Source organism: Zootoca vivipara, chromosome 1 (assembly GCF_965207765.1).
Source record: "Zootoca vivipara chromosome 1, rZooViv2.hap1.1, whole genome shotgun sequence".
Classification (NCBI taxonomy): Eukaryota; Metazoa; Chordata; class Lepidosauria; order Squamata; family Lacertidae; genus Zootoca; species Zootoca vivipara.
Window position 1 is genome coordinate 81,399,447 of NC_142582.1, and position 20,082 is coordinate 81,419,528.

General features: G+C 42.9%; 1 long non-coding RNA gene across 1 annotated transcript in view; it reads left to right on the forward strand.

Moving 5' to 3' along the window:
• Positions 1–336: 336 nt before the first annotated feature.
• LOC148687642 (uncharacterized) overlaps positions 337–20,082 on the forward strand; it is a 680,192-nt gene continuing 660,446 nt past the window's right edge. The window contains exon 1 of the long non-coding RNA XR_015949870.1: positions 337–466. This is a non-coding gene — a long non-coding RNA (uncharacterized LOC148687642). The remainder of the gene's footprint in view (positions 467–20,082) is intronic.

Sequence of the window (20,082 nt, forward strand, 5' to 3'; positions counted from 1 at the left end):
AGGGAAGTCTGGGGGTGGGCGGGGGGGGGGAGAGAAGGGAACCAGGCTTGGATCGGGGCCTCCGCGGAGGTCTGGAGCAAAGCCCCGGCCTCCGCGAAGCTATCCGAGGCTCCGTTGCTGCAGCGGTCTGGCAGGCGCTGAACGACTCCCGACGTTCGGGAGACCTTTGAGCACAGCCGCGCTGTGCGCATGCGCCCTGCACGGCGGCCGCCGGAGTCCACAGCCGCGCTGTGCGCATGCGCCCCGCTTTGCGCATGTGCAAAGGTCTCCCGAACGTCGGGAACGTCAGCCCTTGCCCCCTCCCACACAGCTCGGGCGCAAGAGACTGCTGCGGGCGCCGAACTCGCGCTCCGCTGGGCTGTCCTCCGCCTCTGCCCACCAGCCCCGCCGGCAGCGCCACTCTTGCCCGCAGCTGCCCGACCGGCCCTGCCTCTAGAGTAGGGCAGCGGCCCCTCCCTGCCCCGCGGTGGGTACGCCCTTGAATATATATAACATTATGTTCTACTTCCTCTGTCTGAGGCAGTATGCCTCTGAATACCAATTGCTGAAAATTACTAGTGGGGAAAGTGATGACTCTGATCCTATTTACAGATTCCCCATGTTTGGCCACTGTGAGAACAGGATACTGGACTAGATGGACCTTTGCCCTGATATAGCCTGGGAAGAAATAAGGCCCATGTACCCATTTTTGGGGCACCCAAATACGTATGGGAATTGTGCTGGATGTGATGTGTACAGAGATCAATACCTGTTGTGGGATTATACTGCAAAAGAGGAAGTTTCCTGAAACATTCATAGAAGAGATTGCGAGGGAGTATATCAAGAAATCCATAATTATTTATTGAGTTAAAGGTAAAGGGACCCCTGACCATTAGGTCCAGTCGTGACCAACTCTGGGGTTGCGCGCTCATCTCGCATTATTGGCCGAGGGAACCGGCGTATAGCTTCCAGGTCATGTGGCCAGCATGACAAAGCCGCTTCTGGCAAACCAAAGCAGCACATGGAAACACCGTTTACCTTCCCGCTGTAGCGGTTCCTATTTATCTACTTGCACTTTGACATGCTTTCGAACTGCTAGGTTGGCAGGAGCTGGGACCAAGCAACGGGAGCTCACCCCGTCGCAGGGATTCGAACCGCCGACCTTCTGATCAGCAAGCCCTAGGCTCAGTGGTTTAACCACAGCGCCGAGTTACTATGCAACAAACCTTCAATTTTGTTAAGAATCAGCTAGAAGTAAAGCAGGTTTGTGGATTTGCATGTATGAAGTCTAGGTCACTGTGTACAGCAGTGCTTCCCTCAGAACAATTTTCTTAGCTCTGATGCATTCAAGCAATGTTGACAGGGTGTTACACCTTTACACTTTACAAGGATGGTAAAGTGGCTACGCTGGAACAAATGAGCTGTTCTGTTTTTGTTTTGGGATTGTATCATGCAGTGCATGGAAAACTGGAAGCTGGTAAGCACAATATATGTATAATGTATTGTCTATAGAAAAGCAGCATATCTTAAGATGACAGGAGGCTGGAAATCAGTTAAGACAACCTAAATTGTGGTCATATAAAAAATAAAATATCTGACAGATCATACAGAGCCAGAGACGCAATAAGTTTATTGGGTCAACAACTGATCCTATTTAAGCCAGGTTAAAGAGGTAGCTCTTTGAAATAGTACACTTGAGCCTAGATCAACCTTAACATAAATTGTAGCACATTCAGTTTGCAGAGTTCTTACTAGTAATCCCAAAGTAAAACATTGGAAATAAGCAACTGCATCGATGTTGCTGCAGAACTCAAACAGGGAAATTGGAACTGCTAAATCTATGGAGACTAATATACCGTCTAATGCAAATTGCTACATAAACTCTCCCTAGGGCCACCCCAGGAAATATTGCTGCTACAGGAAAGGAGATACATACAGAACTTTCTGGTAGTAAGAGCTGTTTGACAGTGGGATGCACTCCCTTGGATGGGGGTGGATTTTCCTTCCTTGGAGGTTTTTAAGCAGTGGCTGGATGGCCATCTGTCATGGATGCTTTAGCTGAGATTCTTGCATTGCGGGGGGTTGGCTCCTTCCAACTCTACAATTCAATGATTCTTCTGGGCAAGTTCAGCCTCCCTCTGTATTTTATGCACAGAAGGTAACTGGAATGGTGGTTGAATCTTAATACAGTACAACACTGGCGACTGGAGAACATCTTCCACTGCTGCCCACTTTGTTGCCACTTGGACAAATGTTGTGTGTATGATTCCTGCTTGAGTGCATTGCGTGCCGAGGTACCATGACATCCCCCCAATAACTCACACTTCACACAATATTTTAAGTTTAAGGTTTTTGGCATTAATTTTGGCCACAACTTTATTTAAATACAACTGAATGTGAGTGGTTGCTTAGGCATTGGTTCTTGCCAACTGTCCCCCGCCTGGGACAGATCTGACTCCCACTAGCCTAGTAGGGGAGCCAGTAGGTAAGCACCCTCTGGGAGAGATCGGGGCAGGGGCCACACCCTTGACCTCATCCCTCAGATGCTCCCCGAGGCTCATGCATGGCCCTGGCCCCTAACGGGGATAAACAGACAAACATGTAGAGCCCCAGGATTCCTTTAGAGGAATACCCCTAAAGGCAGCAGCAACCATGAGGGGCAGGCCCAACCAAAATCCATACCCCTCCACCATCCAATTGAATCAATGCCTAACCACCAACCTTACATGTTGTGACTTATTGTAGTGTAGTAGGCAAAAACCACCTGGCACCAGCCAATCAGCCAAGTGGCAAAATTCCTACCAGGTCCCTGATCCAAAACAGGTGACCTCATGAGAGGTGCAGCAAGGTCAATGCAAGACGCCTAAAATTAGAGGAGGGCGGGCGGGAGATTTGTTGCGAGCAGCAAAAGTGGAACTGAAAGCTGCTCGCAAAGCATATATGGGTAAGGCTGTCAATCATTCATTTGCTACATGCAGATTTCCCCAGCAACAGCACACATGTGGCCATCCAAACTGACTCGCCTCTCCAACCCTGGGATGTCTTGTTAACCCTTCCGCAACCCATGTTCTCCTCTTTTGGGACAACCTGCTTTGCCTGGGCTCCTTCTCTCTGCCTGTTCACAGCTGGTGTTGTGTTGGGAGAAGGTGATGAAATGAGAAACAAGGGCAGCTCAGAAGGTCTGCAAAAAGTATCACCACTACTGGAGTGCTAGCTAGTGACTGCCAGGGAATGCACCCCTGCAATAGCTAGTGGTGAAGGCAGTGACACAAATAAAGGGGGATAGAGAGAGAAAAGGGTGGGTAGGGGGACAGAAAGCCCAGACACAAGCTTAAAATTAAATAATTGTTCTTACAGTGACCGGCTGTTCAGGTGCAAATGATGCCTGATAGAGCTGATGGAATCAGCCCTGCTTCTCACCTTTCCCGCTTTTTTTCACTGAGGATCTCATTTTGAATTTCACATTTTCTTGATGAGAGAGTTGTCAGTGTAGCCTTTTCAAAATGTAATCAAATTCAATTATCGAAACACGCTTCAGTTTAACATATTGTGTTAAAACATTTCCATTTCCTCAAGAGCTTCACAGTTGGCGTTGTTTGATTGTTAATATTACAAATCTCATTAAAACAATACAGTAATGAAATAGAAGATTCTTGATCTCTTGAGAGATCAAGAGAATGCCTGTATGAACATGTGTGTCTTCAGAAGCTGGTGGAATGCCAATACAGATGGGGTTGTATTTCATCAGGGAATGTATTCCATAATACTACTGCTACCAGTGGAGGCAGTGGAAGACAGGCGTGCCTGGCATGCTCTGGTCCATGGGGTCATGAAGAGTCAGACATGACTAAACGACTAAACAACAACCAGTGGAAAAGCTTGCCTCTGCATTTTCAGAAGCCAATAATAATCAGACTGTGGCAAGGCTAATTGGGTTTAATTTGCATGCCTTACTGGGCAGTGGAGGAGGACATACTAACATTCACCATTGATTATCGCCACGTCAGTGCCATCCACCCTGTTAGGAACCCCATGGCCTGGACATTAACCACATTGCACAACTATGATGTCCAAGGCTTCTACCTAACTAACAGGTAGCCCTACAGCAACAGTTCACAAAACCTGCAGCAGAGGATGTAAAAAAAGAAGTGCATAAGAAAACTACATTGCAGCATCAGGAGAACACCTGAAAGAGCTTTGAGTATTTATTTAAAGCAGAAACGTTTTATTTGCAGTTTGATGAATTATGTATTATAAACAGCTTCTGAGAAAAGCAAGGTAAAATGCTCTAAATAAAGAAATGCACATAAATCATTCCTGTTTTAGGCTCACTCTGCTACCACACAGTGGCAGAGATGGCAACACTAGGAGACAGGACGCAGGTGGTAGGACAAGTTCAAAGACGGCATGATATATATTACAAGTCTAGTGCAAATTTACTACGGTTATACTGGGTATGTCTGATAGCAAAGGTGGAGTTTTTGAATGTCCTCTTCTCTTTTATTGTAAGGTAAACATGATTCAGAACAAAATCCATTGAGAAGACCTTGCACTGTCTTGAAATGTGGGACTTTCATAATTCTTTTGGGATTACTGTATTGTTTCATTTTCATTATAAGGGAAATGGCCACGATTATACACATCTCAGGTATGTTATTCTAACTCTCTTCCTTCATGTTTGTTTCAGCATTTCTTCACAGCGTGTCCATTTGAAAACAGATGAAAACAGATTTGGGTAGGTGGTCCTGGCAAAGGGCAAGGCAGCTACACTTGCCCAATGACATTGTGTATACCAAGATCACACTAATCACTTCCTTCTTCATTCAATTGGGGCATAGACTCATAGAGTTGGAAGGGACCCCAAGGATCATCTAGTCCAACACCCTGCAATGCAGCTAAAGCATCCATTTTACTATTGGACTGTAACAATGTTATATATTGTATAAATAAGGTTTCATGACCTTTAAAGCCAGCTCAGAATCCAATAAATGACATCAATCCTGGATCTGTCCATGGTGCTGTTTATTGGCACATATACTGGACTTCCATAATCATCTATACAATTTTATTTTTACACACAGAGACTGAATTCTCCAATCCTTACATATTTACCATATTTTAAGAAGCTAGTAAGAAAAGCTAGCTTGCATGGTGAGAGGCTCTGTCTCTGAGCAAGGCCAGTTTTGTTGTGCTTGATCATACATTTTTGCTGCAAAAATATCCACATTTCCTTACGGAAGTGAGGGATTTGGGGAGGGTGTGATTCCATTTCCCTAAGGTATACAACCACTTCCTCAAGATGTTATTAAAGAGTGTAGGACCTTGTGAAGATATCATGTTGATGGGAATGAAGTTTTAATGTATATGGTATAACAACAACAAAACTTTATTACGGTCAAAGACCAGAGAACAAGTTAAGGCAATCCATAAATCAAATATAAAATTAGAAGTTTGAATTGATATGGTATAAAGCAATGTACTTTATACATTTGAAAGTTTTCATGCTAGCTCAATGAAAGGGTGATTTAACTAGGACTGGGGCCTTAACAGACAGCTCTGAAGACAAGGTGGTGGTGGAATACTCAGTACAGTGGAACCTCGGTTTATGAACACCTCGGTTTCTGAATTTTCGGTTTACGAACGCCGCGGACCCATCTGGAAAGGATTAATTCACTTTCCATTACTTTCAATGGGAAAGTTTATGAACGCTTCAGTTTATGAACAGACTTCCAGAACCAATTACACCCATGCTTCGGGTTAAGTACGCTTCAGGCTGAGTATTCCGCAGACCCGTCTGGAACAGATTAATCCACTTTCCATTACTTTCAATGGGAAAGTTCGCTTCAGTTTATGAACAGACTTCTGGAACCAATTGTGTTCATAAACCGACGTACCACTGTATGCAAAAGAGGGGTTGAAGCTATGCATATTTTGATTGGTGTGGAGTTTTCAGCCAGACAGCATGATTGGCTGGGGCTGGCCTAGTGGAGGCAGACAGACGGACAGATAGAGCCAGATGCTGGCCAGCAGGAGCATTCAAGGAGTTTGAGCATTGAGATTAAGCAGGGGAAAAGGAGCCAGACAGAAGTGGACTGGGGAATATGAAAGAAGAAGGTTAAGTAGTTTGGTGGCTGAGGATTAGCTGAAGATAGCCAAATCACTTGGCTCAGACTAAAGAGACAAGGAGAAAATCTGTTGTGACAAACTCCCCCACAAAAATGAGTAGTGGGGCAACATGACTGAGTCAGTGTGGTGTGTTTTTTAACCGTAGTCACTCCCTGTCTACAACAAATGAAAATTATGAGTTTCTCTATATGTGGTAGCATATATTATGAATCCTCAGCAAGGACACTTGATATTGGGGGTTCCTGTGACAACTCACTGTATTTTTCTGTCTATAAGATGCCCTCATGTATAAGATGCCCCTTATTTTTGGGGACTCAGATCTAAGAAAATGGGAGGAGATGTATCCGTGTATAAGACGCCCCCTAATTTTTGACATTATTTTAAAAGAAATAAACCTAGTCTTATACATGGAAAAATATGGTATTCCCTGAACTCATTATCAATGAAAGCTGAGACATGATGGAAAATGAAAACTGTATTTTTATTAACAAACACTCCATGAGGGAAAAAGCTGGAGTGTTTCAGTATTAATGACACAAACTTATTTTCTTTCAGAAGCACTTTTACTTCTAATTCTTTGCTATTCATTGGCTATAAGCTGTTGGTAGTAAAAGTGACAGTAGTAGGTTTCCCAGTTTTAGAACGGCTGGGATGGTTCTACAGTGGTCATGTTACATTCTCTGTTAAAACCTGAAAAACTACTTATTCAATTAAAACAACAACAACAACAACAACAACTTGTATCTATTCATGACCTTCAATCGGATTCCCAGGGCAGCTTACATAAACATGGAATAACATGTTTCAAAAATGTGGCATACAATAAAAGCAACAGCAACTGTGGATATATAAAAGCAGCAGAAAATAATTTGGCAGAGATTTGCCTGGAGAGATGGTTTAGTATATATAGCTTTAAAAAAAAAAAAAGTCCCATATGCTCAGAGAATTTGTGCCTGTTCATTGGGGGAGAGAGGAAGCTCAGAGCTCTTATTTTTTTAGATGTCCCTTTTATGAAGAGGCACATAGTGAGACCATTGATCCCCTGCTGTGAGGCTTGCCGACCTCCTGGAAAAGCAAAAATTTGATCTTCTCCTGTTAGGCAAAGATCAAAAGACAACCTGGATGGTCACCATATTCTGTGTACAGATCTGTAGGCACAGACCATCCCCCGATCCAAACTAGTTCGTCAAGAAAATCCCCAAATTCGGTCCCTTGGGTGATTCTGGGTCAGGTCTCTGTGGTAGCTTATCTCAAAGTTTTTAGTGTCTATAAGCTTATCACATTTATAAATTTTAAATTTACTGTTGTTCAATGTTTTAAATGTTTGTGTTCCTTTTGGGATTGCACCCCCAAGTGTGTTTTATATGCTGGTCTCCGACCGCAATAAATTATCTATCTATATATAGCAAGGAGTTAGGAAAGAGCCAGGGAGCGTCACATAAAAACAAACAGGTAAGATTTATTTATTTAAAATTATTTGCAACTCACTGTTCCTCCCTAATGAGATAAGGGCAACATACAGTAACATAATGCTATAAAATACAAACAAACAATAGAAAATCCAGTTAATGTTTGGAAGGAAGGTTCTCTGGGTGCAGTTGTAAATGTTCAGAAGCAGGGAGTGATGATAAACCAAGAATGCTTTGATGGTGTTTCCTGCTTGGCAGGGGGTTGGACTGGATGGCCCTTGTGGTTTCTTCCAACTCTATGATTCTATGATTCTATAATATTTTTTAATTCTTCATTGTTCCATCTAATTCTGCAGGGCTAACAGTACAATCCTAATATTGTCTACTCCGAAGTGTTATGAATTCAGTGGGGTTTATCCCAAGGTAGCATTGCCATCTTTACTATGCAGTGGGGTGAGGATAGACTATATTATTAGAACTAATTCTGTTTAGGAATGAGAAAGTATGGAACGAAAGAAAGAAAGAAAATGTCATATGAAATTAAATCAAAGCAATTATCTCTTTCTTAATGGGTATTCTAGGATCTGAAAATCTTTAAAAGATGAGCTGATGCTATCTACAAACACTGTTCAAAAATCATGGAGGCTGCAAGTTAACTTTCCTGCCTTAACTTGCACAATATCTTTGCAATCGAGGGACATAGCGGCTGGACTCTTGCCGAAGGAGTGTGACTGCCCAGCCGCCAGATGACAAATGTGGTATTTCTAAGAGCACAAATTAACATCTCTGTGAGCAAAACACAATAGATAGAAATCTGATGTGGAAGAAAAACAATAAATGAAAAGGGAAGGCAATACAGTTGTGGGAGGAAAAAAAAAGTTTGCTGGTAGGAAAATGATGCAGGGGATATGGGGTACCATGGTCCTGACTAAGGATGGGCAATCTGCTGGTCTATGACCATAATAAAGATATTATTATTATTATTATTATTATTATTATTATTATTATTATTATTACTTTTTATTAATTTTATATAAACAAAAACAAAACACAACATTATATATATATTCTGTCCCTCCATCCTCCCTCCCCCCACCAGTCCACTTCTGCCACCAGTAGGACCAGTAGGCGTTGAGAGCCAAAGGGGTCCATTGAGAGCCAAAGGGGTCCTCCCCCCTCCTCCACTCCCAGCCCCCCCCCCCCGCCACCAGGAGGCCAGGTGCAGAAGAGTAGCATGGTTTGGATTTCCCCCAGCTAATCCTTGAACAGACACATATAACACAAACAAATAAATTTTCCAATTCTTATATCTTAACATTGTACTTGTGGGTTCCTCGAATCTCTTCTTCTTGGTCTTCTTAATTTCTTCACATAATTATGGCGGATTTTCTAATCTTAACTAAAATATTTTCCTTCAAATATTCACTTTATCCTCCTCCTTCTTCGTGCCCCCTCCCCACGGGTCCCCTCCTGCCACGAGAGGAACCCGTGAGGTGCGGCCTTCCAAAGGAGATACATTTTTGTGTCTGAGTTTCCCTCCACCCCCTCGTCCCCCCTCAGAGCACCCCCTGCCACCAGGTGCTTCCGAGTAAAGAGAGGAAGAAAGGTGGCTCTCTGCCCAGACACCTATCAAAACACAAGCATTTAATACAAATCTAAAATTCTTTTCCCCAGCCATTCTTCTTTCTCCCTCCAGAAAACTCCATTTTTATATATACTCCTTTCTCTAATCTGGATCTTAACAATTTGCTTTTACTCACCCACCTTCCCCCCTCCCCCGGTACCTTTCCCCCAATCGGGTCAGCATTACCTTTAACAAGCCAAGATTTCAGAAACCATTGTTCATTCAGCCTAAATATCTCTTAACTAAAATTTTCACCCCACCCCACATCTTTCCCATTTCCAAATCCAGGCCTCTGTCCCCCCCTCCTTCTGCCTTTCCTTTCCCTCTGTTACATATCTCCAAATTTCAGTCCCTCCAGGGATCTTCTTTTCTTGAATCTTCATTTCATTTTGTTGCTCCTTGGTCTCATCTTCTTTCTTTCCAAGTCCTTGTTGTACATCCTCCAGAACCTGTTTTTTGTAATCCAACTCAGTTTTAGCAATATCAATTTCTTGCTCTTTAATCTTAAACTGGCTTTCAGCATTGTCCTCTAAGTCCTGATCTTGAACCAAAGTCTCTGTACATGTTGAGCTGGTGTGTTGCAGTCTCTTGTGAATATCTTTCAAAATTCCCAAATAGTTCAACACTGCCTCCTGGAAGTTTGGTGAATACATTGTTTTCATTCCTTCTTTTAACCACAAGCAGGCAGGAGATTAGGGGACAAAGCACACTGGAAATTTCCATTCACCACATGCTCTCCTCCATCTTGGCTGATCCTTCCATTGTCTTTAACTTCTCCACATATAAACCATATCATAAGTTCAAATGCTTTACCTTTAACATATTCATGTAGCAAATTAAGCTTTCAGAAACTCTTTGTAATTTTTTCTTATCTTTTGACAGCTTTGACAGCTGTCAAAGCTCTTTCCCCCTTTGCACTCTTGCTGTTCCTCAAGGGGTGCCGGCTCCGGGGCTTGGGAAGGGGTAAAAAGTCTTTCTTTCTCTTGGGTTGCAAATACAAATAAATTTCCTTTCGGCTTTGGAATATTTAATGCGCCTCTTAATTAGCCATTAGGAAGAGATCGACTTCCGTTTTTTGGAATCTCTCCCTGTTTTCCAAGTTAATATTTTAAAGTCCAAATGGAGATTTCACTTACTTTATGGAAATCTTTATTTTCTTGGAAGAATCCGCCGCTTGCAGGCTAAGGACTCGGAGCTTCGCTTCAAGGAGGTAAGATGATTCCCAAAATGGCTCCCGCGACTCCACTCCGCTGGCTCTCGATCGCTCTACTGAGCTCTCGGGCAGCGGAGGAATCGCGTCTGGAGCTTCAGCTGGGCAGCTATGCCAACCGGGATGCTCTTCCCGGTGTTTTTGCGGGGAGTCTGCTCGCTCTGCGGACTCCCCCCCCCCGCAATGCCAGGGACTTCAGAGCGCGAAGTCCCTGCGTCCTATTCCGCCAGCGCGACGGACCGGAAGCCTATTATTATTATTATTATTATTATCATTATTAGGATGGGCAAATCTGTTGATTTTGGTTTCTGTCTGCTTCTCATTTCTTCCAGTCCTTAGTGCAGTTCTCCTCATTTCCAAATCAGTTTGTGATTATTATTATTATTATTATTATTATTATTATTACTATTATTTCGTTCTCATGAAAATTTATCAACATTTTAGCGCTCAAGTATCACATTATTGTGTGTGTTTGCTTAATATACATCTTTCTGCAAGAGATTTGGCCTAATATAATGGATTGCTATTTGTTATGTTTTGAGGCACACTTAAGTCCTAGTAAATGCATTTTTGTTCACATTCCTTGGGCAGGTTCACCTTTAAATGTTCCAAATTTCTGCTCTATTTCTAGTCCTTAATCTGATCTTCATGGTAATTGTGGATGCTTGTGTTTAGTTAAAAAGAAAAACAAAGAGATGGGGAATTCTGAGAATAAAATTAAAAGATGGATTTCAAAGTGACACCTAGTTTGGCCTAACAGCCAATATTTTGAAGGTTTTTTAATATATATTTTAAACATATTACAAATGCCACATACATAGCTGGTAAATTGTGCCAATGAGCAGAATTAAAAGGGCAGAAATTTGAATTTCTAAAGGTGTTCTAATGTTCCAGCTCCCTCTTCCCTTCCCCCCCCAAAAAAAAACCTCAGGAAATTTCTTCCTGTTTCATATCAAGGGAGAGAGAAAATTATGTATTTTTTGTGCTATTTGTGTTAGTAAACCATCCTGTGATCCTCAGATGAAGGGCAGTGTAGAAATGTTAATAATAATAATAATAATAATAATAATAATAATAATAATAATAAGTGAGGAACATGGGCAAAAAGTGTTCAACTTTTAGCACAGAACTATTGCCTGAAAACCTATCGCTGCTTTGTACTGAGAAATGTAGAAACTGCTAAACAGCATAGAACAAAGTATCTCCTGTGCATAAATGACAGACATCAAATTCCTCTATTTTATCCCATAAATCTACCACTAACACATCCATTTCTGTCCCCAGAGTAGCAGCAGTGCTGCAGTTATGGAAAATGGCTTTTGTCTGTGACATTACCCATTTGACAGTTCCATTTGATCTCCTGGTTCTGTCAAGCCCAACTTCTTTCTGGAGCCGACAAACTTACCTGTAGAATCTTATTGTAATTGAAGAACAATTTCATCTATATTAACTGCTTCCTAAAAAGCTCACCACATACTAATCTGGCACATGTTTATGGTGAGGAGGATCACAATATGAGATGACCCAACGGTTCATTGATCATTTATATAAATGTTCCCTAAGTCTCTGAAATATGCCCTAGACACTTGCAGTGATTTGTTACAGTTTATAACTGTGTTGACTTTGAAACAGAAAGCTTGGCTCACAAGTTTTTTTTTTTTTTCAAATGTCAACATCTCTGCCAGGAAGATGAACATGAATTGATATCACTGCATTACCTCATGGTCCGCACTGCCTCATTCCACTGCCACTTTGGGTAGTGGAAATAAAAATTTGCCTCACCACAGTTCCTCCTACACCATGGAAATAACAAAGCAAACTAACACTGAAAAGCACTTTAAACCTCATTTTTATCACATTTCTCATTTATGGACACAGGAGCAAACAATCTGTTCTTGAAAGCCCATGCTCTACACACCAGTCCATAAGTCTGCCTACCCATTCCCCCACCCCCAATATAGGAATAAATGAAACTGCTTTATACCAAAGGTCCTTCTACCTCACAATATTTGGGTGAGGAAGCAGTGGTCCTCCAGATATTGCTGGGCCGTAGTTCCCATCATCTCTAACCATTGGCCATCCTGGCTGGGCCTGATGAGCGAAGTCCAATATCTGGTGGCTTCAACTTCTGGTCTCCAGTGACTGCTGGTAGCTCTCCAAGGTTTCCGACAGGGTTCTTCCCAAATGCTCTCAAAAGGTGTTAGACATTTGAGATCTGGGTGGCTGTTGATTTTTTATTTGCAATATTGCCAGGGTACCAAAATGTTTGTCAGACATGACAATGCTTTGGTGCTTATCAGTTGTGATTCTCTTTGTTGGTCTGTGACGGAGATATTACTTCTGTTATTCTCCAATAAGTAAGAATGAAGCTTTCAGAAGCCAAAGCCTAAGCTATTCAATATTGAGTGTGTTCATTACTAACAAGTGCATTAACATGTGAAATAGAAACATTTGGGGAGCATGAAACACAGCACTAAGGAGATTGCTCCTCAGCACAAGCATTTCTGTTTGCTGGATGGAACAATCTCATGTCTATTTCCCCCATGCTGTTCTGGGGGGTAGCCTTTACCCCTCCGCCCCCTGGCCATTTTGGGGTGGCTTGGGGGGCACAGGGTGAGGAGAGAAGGAAAGCACTATTGCACTAGCAGAAATCATTCTTCAGGCTTCTGCAAATGAGATCCATTTGTTGAATCCAGCCCATTTTGTTCTAATATACTCATTTCCCATGCATTCTGCCAGTTCTGAGAACTGCGTTGCAAAATACAGAAAAAGGCAGTGACTTTCTGATCCACGTATCCAAAAGGAACAAATTAGGTCAGATTGCTTTCAAATATGGACTGGACAAAATTTCCCATCCTATCTGTAAATTCCATCTTAATTTTTTGGATTTTTAAAAAATAGAAATCATGTTCCTGAGCATCCAGCCCCGGTGACATGTCAGCCGGACAGCCAAATAAGAGTTCTGCTCTGATGCTAATGTGAGCCCATCAGGGAAGAGAGCCTGGCAATGGGAGTGTGCTGGGCAGATAATACACCATAAAAACCAGAGGGATAAAACACCTTGCAGCCGCTGCTTATGATTTCCCAATAAAGTCAGACAGAAGGGATGGGAATGAGAAAAGGGCGCACTTGCAAGGCAGTCATTCTTGCTTTCAGCACCCTTTTATGGCTTTTCAACAGGCCACAAAAGGGCATTCCTCTAGAATATGAATCAGATATAGTCAAGGCTTCAGACAGTAATAGTAACCAGCACCAGACCTCCCTCTTTGGGCCCTAATAGCTTTTTCCACCTCAGTAACCTCTCCTGGTAAACAATGCAAGTGATTTTAAACAGCATTTCCCTTCTCTCCCTTTGATTATTATCCCAAGGGGGAGGAGGGTCTTGAGTAACTGTCAAAGATTTAGCAGCCATAAAGCAACATCCTATCCCCTCCCTTTCCCCTGCTCCCTCTTTGGATTCACTTCACAAACACCATGGCTTGGGTTTCTGTGAGGAATACATGATTGACACAGAACCGGAAAGAGTAAAAAGGGGAATTTTAAAGCTTGGGTATTCTCTCCCCTAAGTACATCTCTCAGACACACAGGGCGATGATATTAGTTGGGGTGGGGAGAGGCATTTTATCACTGTCTCCGGAGAAAGTGTAGAAAAGCCCATTTGATTTATGCCACACCAGCCTGTTCCAAATCATCGCCCTTCAAACGCCTTCAATTGAATGCATTTGCAATCTAGATACAGGCTTTCCCAGGGCAAAAGAATATATCCCAATGTATCTTCCCTCCACTATCACTTGTTCAGAGTACTTGAATGATGGATACTTGTCAGTCAAATGTCTTTGAAACGTCTAGCAGCAGAGCATTTATGCCTGCCCCTGTGATTCCCATGGCTACAAATCAGCTCTGAGGTTGTGAACTGGTACAGCGTGCATACAGAGCAATGGCATTTGTTGCTTTCTCAGCATTAATCTGCTCCAGGATCTGTAAAGGATTACAATGGTAGGGGTAGCAGCCCATGTACATACTCTTTACAGTGGATTGGTTCAGATCATTTTTTATTATTATTTTGCCACCATTTACATAAAGTTTGGCAAAACCTAATGGGGAAATCTGCTCTTTTGCTATTAATAGAAGCCTTTCAGAGAAAGGTTCTGCTTGTGTGGCTTCTCCTGTTCCTGGGCAGTGTGAGAAGAGGAGAGCATGATTTTGCAGCTGTAAAGGGCAGAGAAAACCACACTGGCTCAGCTCATTGGCATCCCTGATTCAATTCCCCCCCCCCCCGAATACTTAGATTATGTGTATCAACTTGAAAGTACTTGGGGTGGGGAGTAGAATATAATTTGCTTATTTTTATGTCACCTTCCACATGAAAATGTTATATTTACAATGTACGTTATATAAGAAGTGGTTCTAACTTGTTCTAACTTGTTGATCCAACTGGATTGTATATAAAAGAAAATAATATTATTATTATTTTGATTAAGGAGATTTCTGCAGGGTGAGAATCCAATCAGTTTATTTCTACTAACTGAACAGGGAAGAATAATAATATTGAAAACAGAAATTGAAGAAGGAAGGAATTATGTCTACGTAGATTAATTAGAACTCATTTTTTTGCACAAAATCTTATTGATATTATTTTTCTGTATGGACACTGGCACAGGGTTGACCTTACAACTAGTCCCAGGAAGCACTTTGTATGCAGCATATTTAATGCAGTACTGGATAAGAAATAGATTTCTCTCTTAGCAATATCTAGCTGATGTACTCAGGTACAAGAAGATGTGAATTTAGGGCAGATCTGGATAATGTAGAGTTAATAGTCAAGGAAATCCAGTAGCACATACATTTTTTTCTGGGGTGTTTTTTTTCTGAATTAGCTCAACTTTATTTCACCATGGGGAAAGTGCTTTGAGGTGGCATGGAACCAGCACAACAAAGCTTTCTATTTAGCTGGCAGATAAATGGCATTCTGTGACCTTTGAAGGTACCTAAGGAATAAGGAGAAGGTCTGGCTTCTCCATTTGCAAAAAGTTCTTGGAAGAGATTGCTAGTGCTAAAAAAGGAGCAATAGGTTGCTAGAGCTGCTCATAGGGTGGAAGAGCTCAGGAGCCAAAGCTCACAAGTTGGCAGTCACATTTTTTTTACAAATTGAAATGGAATTAACTGGATAGTTTGCAGTGTGAAGTGTTTTACTGCCCCTTCCGCTCATAAAATTAAGTGATATCAATAAATGTTATTTTAATCCAAAGGAACATCACGAAGGAAAGCTTGGCCCATGGAAATTGAAGAGGGCACCTAAATGATCCAGGAGATGAAGCAGGTCCCTTCTTTGGAAAGGTTGTAGCATTTCATACTTTTTAGTTTACAGAATAGATTAAGAGGTGACAATATAAAAGTACATAATATCATGCTTGGCATGGAAAAATGGATAAATAAATGTTTTTACTCCTCTCTCATAACTCTAGAACTCATGGCCATCAAAAAAGCTGGTATTTGATAGATTCGAGAAAGATAAAATTACCTCTTCACAGAGCACACATTTAAGCTACGGAATTTGCTCCTGGACAAAGCAGCGGTGGCCACTGTCATGGAGTCAGCTCTGCCTGCTGAACTGCAGCCTGAAGGGGGAGACGGCGGAGTGACGCCACATGCAGCTGATCGACCTTCAAGGACTCAGAGGAGAAGGCACTGACAGGGCCGTCTTAAGGGTATCCAGCGCCGTGGTGCAAAAATTTCTCCAGCATCCCCCCTTTCCCTCCGGCCTGCGTGACTCCCGGCTCCGAGTCAGACAGAGTGCAGGGATGGGAACTCACCTCCGGGAGGGATCACCTGCTGTGCCCTGGCCACAACAAGGAAGGATGGGCAGTGGGCAGCCTCAAACCCCGGGCTTGCTCAGGATCCCAAGGATGGGAAGGAGGTTGGCTCTCCCCCCCCCCACGGAGCCAGCAGGGAGAGCTCCGGACTGCCAGAGGGCTTACAAAGGCCCTCCTGCAGTCCGGAGCCCTCCCACCGGCAGTGGAGGCCAGATGGGTGCCACGGAGCCTTCCCGCCAGCAGGGATGACCCTGGCACTGTGTTTCATTGGTAGAGCTGCTGCCATGTGGCGTTGCCTCTACCAATGAAACGCAGCGCCGTTATGAGGGATGACCCTGGTGCTGCAGGGCGGAACAGGGTCCTAGTGCCTGCTCCGTCTCGCTTACCTCCCTGCTCTCCCCTGAGCAGCACAGCTGGCGGGTGTGCAGGAGGGAAAAGGGAGGCCACCGCGCAGCTCCCGCACTTGCTGGGGTGCCCTTGAGCGCCAGTAGACCCAATGGGCAAGATGGGCCTGGGCACTGATGAGAACCAGCTGGCTTCAGCCTTTTTCAGCAGAGCTTCCAGCAGCAGTCAGATGCTGGTAACAACACTTGTAGATTCTGGCCCTACCTTGTTGCTTCCTGCTCGTCTTGACCCTTGACCCCATAATCATTGGATTCCCTGACCCCTGGACCATCTGACCATGTGGATTGCTGCTCGCCCAATCCTAGGACTGGGCCTGACTTCAGATGTTGAACGCCCCAGAGACTTTTCAGGCTCGCTGGCCTCCTAGCCCACTGAGCTCTGCACGTTGTTGCTCAGCCTGAGACTATGATAGCTGCCAGCTTGGATGCTGTTAAAAGAGAATTAGACAAATTCAAGGATGACAGAGTTATCAATGGCTGCTAGACCTGGTGGCTGTTCTCTGCCTCCATGGTCAGAAGCAGTCATGCTTCTGAATACCAGTGTCTGGAAACTGCAAGATGGGAGCACGTTGTTCTGCTCAGGTCTTGTTTGTGGGCTTCCCAAAGGCATCTGGTGAGTCACTGGCTTGATGTGGGATGCAGGACTAGATGGGCCATTGACCGTATCCAGCAGACTCTTCTTATGTTAATTGCTGAGGGGAGTGGAAAGATATATGCACCTGAAATAGTTTACATTACAGAGGGACATAATGCTTTATTTTCTGGTGCTGAGTTAAAAACATAGAATCCATCATCAGAAGTGTGGAATGTCAGCAAATGATAAGAAAGGCATATCTATTATCCTTGCCTTTCAAAGTTCTAATTTTGTTCTAGTGACATTTTTATGCACGGACTGTTTTACTACATTTTCTTGCACACCCACTTCCTAGAGAAAAGGCCTATAGTAAAACTTAATGGGAACTACTAAAACAGACTAATGAGCTCACAGGTTTGGGGAATATGCTATTCAGATACCAGCTGGATCCCTCCACAGCAAGCTCAAAGTTTACTAACACTTGGACACCAGTTCACAAAAGTGTGCCTTTCTTACTGTTTAAATGGCAAAAATCTCATTTGCCTTTTCCTTCTTTTTGGTGGGTGCTAATTAAATTGGTTATTCTGACAGAAAAGAGAGCCAGCTAATGTTGACTCATCTGCCAGGGTATCCTGCAGCTTTTTGCTTTCTCTACTCTAACAAAGTACAGTACAAAACCAGAAACTCAACAATCACAATGTAGTTATTGAACGAGTTGTCAAATTTCAGAATTACACACACAAAGGCAACTCATTAGGTGCCTTCTGCTGTAGTAAATAACTTGCTGGCTGAATTAGCTATGCACTGCATGTTTCAGGGAATGAGCCTGACATCTCCTTCCTTCCAACTTCTCTGTAGGAGCACAGGATTGTTTTTCTCATTGGATTTGGTCTCTGTGAGCATCTCCTGAAGGAGCTGACAGCTTTAAACTGCCTTTCAAGGGTCTAAAGTAGAGGGGGTGGGGAACACAATGGTGTCATCTCTGCAACAAATGAGGAAGCGCCACCAGTCCTTTAAACCATCAAAGAAAGAAGGCTATGGGGATGGAGGGGGGGACTGGAAGCCCCCCTAGTATTAAAAGGTTAGGGAGACTCTGTGAGTCTTTAGGAGTTAATGATGTCATGTCAACAAATCTACCTTACATGTAAGGAGTCAGGAGTGACTTGCTGGGTGGAGCCCCTACACTAGCTTCCTCCTTTCTTTTAGGAGAAACGAAGTTTGGAAATGAGTATTTTTCACACCAAAAGAAGTCTAGAATTTATTTTTATTTATTTTTTACAGGAAAAGCTTAAAAACATTTAAATGCAAGTATTCATTCAAATTAAAGGAATAAAAAGAGAGAGAATCTGTATCCAATTGCACATCTTAATTCATGGAAGGCCCGTTGTCCCAATGGGAGCTTTCACAAATGAAAGGGAGAGGGAAGTGACTTCTTGCAAATCCTTCCTTTCTCCTGCAGCATCCCCACCCACCCCAGGCTCATGCCACTTCCCTAAAAATTCCAAAGGATCTCCAAATCCTCTGGAGCAGATTGGAGAAAAGCAGAACCATCCCTTTCCTGCCATTTATGGAACCGTTTTCTGGATCAAAGTGCCTTCTGTGAGTGGGATGACACCACTGGACACACAACCAGTAGAGAGATGCTGTGTAATAATCTCATTTGATATGACTTCTTCCAGGTTGCCAAAGATGCGTCACACAAGCACTTTACAGCAGAACCATGCAAAGAATGCAGTTCATTCCTCTGGAGTAATTTCTGATTGGGTCTTTTATTTCCTTGTAGCCCAATGGCCCTAATAGCCCTCCAGCAGGATTTTTGCATCTAATGTACTCTTGAAAATTGCTATTTGTTTTGGTTGTTCACTTGCACAGATTTAGAATTTCTCAGGAGGGCCCAGAACCTTGTGAGATCAGCTTCTATATCTCCTTTACAGCCTGATTAAATTGTCTTCGCATGCCATGTTTTCTAATTCTATTCTCATTCAAAGTGCTGTTATTTGAATGCTATCTAATTTGTCCGATGCCATTTATATAATGCAAGGGCCATTATTTGGAAGAGAATTACTTACATCCAGCTTATTAAAGACTCATTCGGTTGCATATATACCATTTCCCTCTAGGTTTCCCTGTGTGGTTATTAGCCATAACTGGTCTTTTCTGGTGTAAACAACACCACATATAAAGAATGATCTGATTTCCAACTTGTGCATTCCAATTTGTTTCTCTTATTCCATCTAATTCTTTTTAATGGCTTTCCCTAACAGCTTATGTAAACATAAATACTAACCTTTTGAAAACATTTTATGGACTCCCATTAATTCCTGAAAGCCTTTTCGACAGTACACACACCAGAGAGGTACATTGTGCTCTCTGTTCACCGGCACAAATAATACCACAGAGCACCTTCATTTTAAGAGGGTTTTGTTAGCCATAATCTACTCGTAACAACTTGTTAACAAGTTGCTGAGTGGTGCGGTAGTTGGGGTGAAACCCAGTGCTATCATTCTGCTCACATAATGGCTTTGGATCCAGCAAAGCAGTCTGCTGGTGGAAAAGAAGAGTAGGCGATTTTCTCCAATGTGCTGTTCACTCTCTCATGCCCGCAACACTCTGGATGAGATTTTGGGGCATGTGGATAGTTGTAGTGGCAAGAGGGACAAATGGGTGACAATTGCCTCCCTTTCTTTGACATTAGCGAGCTCCTTTGCTGTATCAAAAAAATAAAAAATACATTCACAGTTGGAATGAGAACACTGGATTTCAACCCACACAATAACCAGTGTGATGTCTTCGGGACAGTCACTATCACTCAGTTTAATTTACCCCCACAGAGTGAGGTGCTGACCTTTAAAGCCTTAAACAGCCTCAGTCCAGTATACCTGAAGGAGCGTCTCCACCCCAATCATTCAGCCCGGACACTGAGGTCCAGCTCTGACGGCCTTC